Raw genomic sequence first — 8,182 nt, 5'->3', positions numbered from 1 at the left:
GTCTTCAACAGATTAACATAATTGTTTCCAAGAGGCTGTTCATAAGTTGAATTGTTCTTCAGTTATTACCTATTAATTTTCAATCTATAATCACCATTGAGGTCATTTAAATACAATTAGTACTCTAAATATGGAAGTAGTTAATCTTACCAGCAACAATAAAAGGACATACAAACAACACATAATAAAATACATGTGTGGGTTGCATCGAGTTTTCGATTATTCGTCGAGAACTGAGCACAGGTACAAGAACAAGCCCTTATAGAGATACAGTATTTATAAGGAGTCGTCAAGAGTGTACTGTACTGCAGCAGGCTCGATGGCAGCTGTCGCAACAAAAATACATTTTGCAGAGTACCCAGTTGGCAAAGGACTTCCAACAGCATATTGTCATTTACTTTTGGAGTACTGTGGTCAGTACTCTGATGGCACTTGAATGAAATGTGTTGGTCAGTCCATGCTTCGATGAACCTGTACCTCTTTTTTTAGGAGTTCATTACTAGGTTGTTGATGGAGCACCAGGTGGTGAGGTTCAGGACCTCCTCCCTACAGGCTGACTCATTGTTATTTCTGATCAGCCCCACCGCAGTAACATCATCAGCAAATGTAACAAAACTTTTGCCGCTGTTAATCGGGGCACAGTCATGAGTGCACAGGGTGTACAGCGTTGGACTGAGTATACAGCCCTGGGGGCCTCAGTGCTCACAGCCAGGGTTGAGGAGTAGTCTGCCAGCCTGACTGACTGCTGGCTGTTTTTGAGAAAACTCCCGATCCATGAGCAGGTGTGTTTTTCGATACCCAGACCGTGCAGTTTGGACAACAGTCTGCTCTGAACGATTGTATTAAAGGTAGAGCTGAAATCCACAAACAACATCCTCACATAACTGTCCAGGTGTTCAAGGTGTTCACACACTGTGTTGAGGGCTGTGTTGGTGGCATCACCAGTAGACCTTTTACCTGTGTTCGTGAACTGATCAAACCAGCCTCTCAAAGCACTTCATCACTGGAGAAGTTGGAGCCACAGGTCTGTAGTTGTTCAGGCTGCTGACTTCAGGTGGTGTTCTCTGTAGAAGAGGTCTGTATACTGGGGCGAGAAACAGGGACAAATGGTCCGATTGTCCGGGGTGGGGGAGGGGAAGGACTTTGTATGAGTCATTGATGTAACTGTAAACCTTACCGAGCACGTTATGACTCCTCGTTGCACATGTAACATGCTGGTAAAATTTAGGAAGCACAGTTTTTCAGTCCACATGATTTAAGTCTCAAGCCACAGTGAACATGCCATCCGGGAGGAGCATTGAACTTGGTAGTGGTGCTGGTCAGCAAGGGTTGTGGCAGAAAAGGAAACTGAAGGGCAATATTTGTCTGTGTGTGTGTGTGTGTGTGTGTGTGTGTGTGTGTGTGTGTGTGTGTGTGTGTGTGTGTGTGTGTGTGTGTGTGTGTGTGTGTGTGTGTGCTTGTGTGCAACACAGTAACTTCATTTCAGTCATTTGTCCAGCTCTGAAGTAGAAAACTTAAAACAAAATTTGAGCTCAAAATAATTTGATTAAATCTGTAATACAAGCTCCTATTGGCATCAGTGGGAATTCTTATACATTTGATTAATGACAGCTAACATATGCTATTTTGATTACTCTGTCACAAAGAAAAAAATGTTTTTGACATTACCACTTTAACTACTACACTATCACACAGGCTAGATGGGTTTTTTCTCTTAACAAAACGCATGAGTAACCTTCCATTTGACCTGCTGTGAGGCTCACACTGTGGTGTCTGGGTGCTACATGGTGGGGGAATGTTGGTAATAATTGCATCCATCTATCAAACTGCAGGTCAGTGTCACAATTTCAAATGACAACATCCTATGGTGCAGCTGCTGACTAGGCCATTGGCAGCAATGTTATCACGCAGTCTTCTCAGACCACTGTGTTGGAAATTGATAACAGAAAAGAATGAGGTCAGCAGCAGAGGTCTGGAGTTTAACCCAATGCTTCCACAAAACTGGAGACAACAGAAAGCAGCCATGATGATTTGAGACGAGGCATCTAAGTGCAGTTTAGCAGTGAGGAACAACACAAACAGTACCAGTAGAATATAGGATAACAAGTCTGATGTCCAATCTTTGTTGGTCTGGACAACCATCCGTATGACTCTTGCAAGTAATCTTGATTTATTATAAATTTATTATCCATCTAAAATTCTGTTTCAAATTAAACCCCACTCACTCAGGATCTGCCATAGGCCAAGAAAGAGACAGCACATAAATAATGATGAGAAGTTGCTGCTAAATAGTCCCGACCAGTAGTTTTACCAAAAGGGTCTTTGGCAAAGGAACCATCCACACAAAGGACAGGGTTGTGATCACCATCATCCTTAAACTTTGATATTATACACCAGTTCAAGACTAGTGACATCATGGCCTATGTACCTTAATTCATTCACGATTCCTCATATGGATATGACATTAGTGACTTGATGAATTAGTTTTCAATAAATAAACAAAATATGTGAATTATTGGAGATTTATGTTGGACCATGGAGTCTCTGTTATGAAGCATGAGTTGTCTGGATAGAGGGACGTCTAAGCATCTCTGCTCAGATTGGTTACTTAGCAACCCGGTTTCGGATAAGCGGTTAAAGATGGATGGATGGATGGATGGATGGATGGATGGATGATGGACTATTCATTCATTTAAAGGAGTCTGAGTGTGGAACCCAAATAAACTCACTAACAGATTTACAGGCCTTCAAATCTGAAAGTAGTTTGCAGTAGAGGTGTTGATTCACATTACTTGAACTACAGTCACTCTCAATTTAACATAAATAACTACTTTAATACATTTAAATCAAATTTAACTTCAAATTTAATAACAATACATTGTGACTACTTAACCTTTTACCTTTTGGCTTGTACCTGCAGTATATATATACTTCATACATGCATCATGTCCAAACATTGTTGCCTGACTTAATGCTACAGTGTGTAAACTGAACAAAGTCTCACTATATTTTCTACACCTGGCAGTATGTCCTAACAGTAGCTCGTTAGAAATGAGTAAATGACAATCTGGTGACCTTATTTAAACACTCCTTTTCGAAGAATTCGCAGGGATCCTGAATCTTTAACCACCTGACAAAGCCAGGTTGGGTCAGTCACTCATGTCCAGCTTTCCTCGAACTCCTTCTGTCCACAGGTCAATCACCAAAGACTCCTCTGGGGAGGAGCTTTGGAGCCAGGGCCAGAGCCAGTGTGGAGGAGGGAACTTACCTTGGGCTCAATGTTATTGACTACAGCTTTTACAGATGATTATACACCAGGTTTATATAAATCGCCTGCTTCATACCTAATGTAGATATCCCATTTAGTAAATCTCAAGTGTATAATTCATTCTTACAATTATAGATTGAAATTTAATATACAGGCAGTGCCCAATTAACGGACACAATAGCTTCCGAGAGTCTTTTCCTGAGCTTAATTGTTTGTAAGTTGTCATATATCAAATTACCATTTATAATTTTAGGAAAGAACTGGGTGGAACCAGAAAGATGAGCGACTGAGACGTGTGTATGGACCGGTCCTGCTTGGTGCTGCAGCAGTAAAGAGAACTACATATACGTACAATGACTTACAAACAATTCAACTTATGAGCAGCTTCTCTGAACCTACGGTGTTGATGAGTTGAGCCCTGTCTGTACTTAGCAGCCTGTTGGAGCTTTTACATTAATTTTTATTTAAATAAAGCAAATGACATTATTAATATATTATTGTTCAGAAGAAAACCTGCCTCTTCCAGATCCACCAATCCATAACTGATATCTTGAGGTTTGAGCCAGTGCTGGTTGGGTACTGTGGGAAATCTCTAGTATAACCCCTAAGTAGTTTATGTCAAATATACAACAGCATCAAAAAGTCAGGACATTATTTTCTGAATGTCTACCAATCACTTACTGCTTTCAAGCTTTGAGGGGCGCTATGAATCAGAAGCTGTCAGTATTAGTCAAACCTAGTGAAGAAGACAGCACCCACAGTGACGCTCCTATTTACAGACTTTTTCTACAAATTAAAAGCCACCAGAAATAAAAGTTTCAATGTTTTATATCACATCCAGCCCCCTTGAGGAGAAATTAAGTGAAATCACATTTGTTCCTCACATAAGAAATAACAAAAAAAAACAACACAACACAACAGTAAATGAGAGTCCATCGTCATTTCACTTGACTTGTAAAGACAAGCTGTTTAATTCTGTGTGTGTGTCTGTGTGTCTGTGTGTGTGTCTGTGTGTTTGTGTGTGTGTGTGTGTGTGTGTGTGTGTGTGTGTGTGTGTGTGTGTGTGTGTGTGTGTGTGTGTGTGTGTGTGTGTTTGTGTTTGTGTGTGTTTGGTCTTGCCTACATGTGTGTGTAAGGTGACTCTTCACGTTAAAAATATCCCCACCCCTACTTTTATAATGATTGCACTCCATTCTACGGTCACACTGTCTCTAAATTTAGGCAATACAATTAATAATATATCCTCAAGCTTGAAAATGTTACAAATAGAAGAGCACACACACACACACACACACACACACACACACACACACACACACACACACACACACACACACACACACACACACACACACACACACACACACAATGAAGATAGATTTGAGCAAAAATACTGGTGTGGCCACAAAAAAACCCAAACATTCATTTAGTTTAAAGTACAACTAACACTTGGGTTGTCATGTAGCTGTCTTGTCCAAGGACATATTCAACTAGATCTTGTAATTAAGGTTCCTGCAGCCAAGTGGTTCTTCCAGCTGCACTGTATGATGTTTTCATGTTTGATGTTTTAAGAATTGGGAACTTGGCATTGGGGTAGTTTATCAGTAGAAGACCACTTTGGAGCTCATTGCATGTCATATCTACATTTGGAACTTCCTATACTGGATATGCAGGAATGGACAAAATCACAGCAGGTGATCTCGATCACCACAATATAATTCACACAGGACTATTGTGACAGTTTAGTCTCTGACACTACAACTACTAGATTTAGAGCAAAGGTCAAGGTCACACACACACACACACACACACACACACACACACACACATACAGTGCGCCCTGGAACATATGTGGCAGATCAAGGCTAACGTGGTCCTTGTGGTAGAAAATAGAGAGAGTATAGTAGAACTTTATTGATCCCTTAAAGAGGTTCCTTCAGGGAAATTAACTAGTAGGAGTAGGAGCAGTAGTAGTAGTAGTCACTTGGGGCAGTGACCCCCAAACTGGAAGAGTGGCTCCAGCAGATTCCTGGAACAACATCTGAAGCCTCAGTCCAGAAGAGCGCAGTCCTAGGAACAGCTAAGATACTGACAGAACCCTCCAGAACTCCCAGGCCTCTGGGACCCGAGCTTGAGGATGACACACAGATACCACCCTACTAGGGTGAGAGAGACATTACATGTATATAATATAAATGTCCCTCTGACCCTTGTAGGGTGGTATCTGTGTGTCATCCTCAAGCTCGGGTCCCAGAGGCCTGGGAGTCTGAGGGTTCTTCGCAGTATCTTAGCTGTTCTAATTTTCTGTGTGGAATTTGCATGCACTTCCAATGTCTGTGTGGATTCTCTCCGGGTTCTCCGGCTTCCTCTCACCTCCAAAAACATGCACGTCATTTTAACTGGCACGTCCCCAAATTGACTGTAGGTATGAGTGTTTGCATGTGTGTTTGTCTGCGTCTCTGTGTGGCTCCGCGGTGCACTGGCATTGCGCCCGTAGTGTCCCCCGCCTCACACCCTCAGTCAGCCGGGATAGGCTCCAGCGATCCGGGACTGCAGCTTAAGTGGTTAGAAGATGGATGGATGGATGGATGGATGGATGGAAAATTATTTTCAAAATGTCAAACAATATTTTTTTTTAGAGTTCAACCATTTGCTCATCCATCTACACTCAAACAGGTAAAAGATGGCAAGACATGTTTCACTGCCAGTCCAAACCATGAATCAGGACCATTACTTTGCAACAAAGCGTAATACAAACTGTGGTTTGGTGGTGTCTTGTCTGATTAAATACTGACAAGTTTGCATCAATACTCCATTAAAGATGGATTTGTCTCCTCCAGATGCCAAAGGTATTCCTTATGAGGGACAGTACCGACCTGCTCTGTTTCAGAAGATATGCATGACAATGAGCGGATTAAACCCATGTTTATTTCAAATGACCTCTTTGGATGAGCTCCATTTTACCCCTGGTTCTACCACAGAAAATAATATCTAGGGTTCCTGTTGGAGATTTGATCTATGAACCACTGGTACTTATTGTCTTCTCTCTAAACCACACTTTTTCAAACTCCATCAACCACCAACAGTAAACAAATAAATCACAAAAATAGAAGTTTTAGAAGTTATTGATAATGTTGAGTGATCCTGTGGTATGATGGTTGATAACATCACCTCACAGCAAAAAGTTGTGGGTGTGATTCTTAACCTGGCCTCTGTGTGGGGTGTGGACGTTACCTCTGTGTCTGAATGGGTTTCCTCTGTGAACTGGGAGTAATAGTTCTCTCTCATAGTCCAGAAACATTTGATAACGAATGAGTGACACTAAATTATCATAAAATGAGTGTGTTTAACTGAGTTGTTGTCCACGTCTACCCCTGTGATGAAGTTCTGCACTGTGAACCCTACCTCTCCTCCACTGTCAGCTGGGATAAGCTCCAACCCTTTCGTGACCATCCAAAGGATAACTCATAATAGATGTATGGTCATCACAGAGTGAGCACTTATGTTGCCTTCCTTTTTAGTTTGTAGTCATCCACCCATCAAACTAGAGCACATTTCACAGCGGTAATAGCTGTGTGACAGCAGACTTCACACTTGTGGAGACAGAGGAGGTCTACGTACATCCTCAGTTAGTGTTCCACACACTGCAATGCTGTTTTCATCTTCCTCTGCATAAAAGCAAGCATACAGCACAAAAAAAAAAAAAATATTAATGTTACTCTTCTTGTAGTCAGTTAACCACACAGTTATTGTATTTTTGAGTGAGGTTTTAATATATTATTTCAAATGAGCAATGGGTTTTAGTGTGAGGCTGATTGTTACAAACGACTGTGTTCAAACCAATCACAGGCATGTATCATTCATAAGTTCACAACTAACAAATATTACATCCATATCCAATATGAATACCCTTGACTCTAATCTGAGTCACTGAAATATGATTTGTTTGCACATTATTAAATGAGCTAGGGCCTAAATTTATTCACATACTGGAGCTGAAATGCATTCAAGTTGGCACGTCAATATTTTAAAGCCTTAAAATATATTTAGAATATTAAATGAGCTGTGAACATTATTAATGTTTCTGCTGCTGTTTTTGCAAAGTGTGTGTGTGTGTGTGTGTGTGTGTGTGTGTGTGTGTGTGTGTGTGTGTGTGTGTGTGTGTGTGTGTGTGTGTGTGCGTGTCTGTGTGTTGGTATACAAGTGTGTGTGTCCATGGGGGGGGGTCTCACTACCTCATCTTGTGCAAACTGCTATGACAGCCTTCCTCTTCTTTTATGCCGTCCTTTTCTTCCTCTTCTTGTGTGTGTGTCAAGCTGTTGAATGTGAGTAAGTGCATTTTTTTCTGTCATTACTTTGTTTTTATGTCAAAGTGTTGAGAGTGTTGAGTGTCGTTTTCCATTTGATTTAGATTGTTATTTTATTTAGATTCAAATGTTTTTTTGACAGCCAGGCTTTGGCTGGTTATCAGGCCAATACATGTCATCATGGCCTTGGGTGGCCTCACTTTACTGTCAAGGAGACATGGCATCAAGGTAAGTGCTGGTTTTCTTTGAAGCAAGGAGAAGGGGGCTCTATCGGTGTGGGAGATCATCAGGAACAGCAAAAGTCCGGCTTTCAATGAGGGCAGACATATTCATCCATGTTGTCTGTCTTTCCTCACTAACTCACATCACTGCTTCCTTTATCCTGTCTTGGTAACTCCTGTCTGCACTGTCTCTTCAAACCCACCTGTATTAATTATGTAACTAATAATCTGGGCTCTAAAACAAATAGATAAAATCATTTCGACAAGGGATTCCGGTCTAGGGGAACCTATCTGCCCCAACGGGACGTTTGCTGTGGGCTACATGAGGGACACTTCGGAGTAGAGAGTTATGTTTCTGGTGGTTCTTTCCATGGAGGACAATGGAG

Source organism: Antennarius striatus, chromosome 20 (assembly GCF_040054535.1).
Source record: "Antennarius striatus isolate MH-2024 chromosome 20, ASM4005453v1, whole genome shotgun sequence".
In the NCBI taxonomy this organism is placed as follows: domain Eukaryota; kingdom Metazoa; phylum Chordata; class Actinopteri; order Lophiiformes; family Antennariidae; genus Antennarius; species Antennarius striatus.
The sequence above is the reverse complement of the archived record's forward strand: the minus strand, read 5'-3'. Positions refer to the sequence as shown.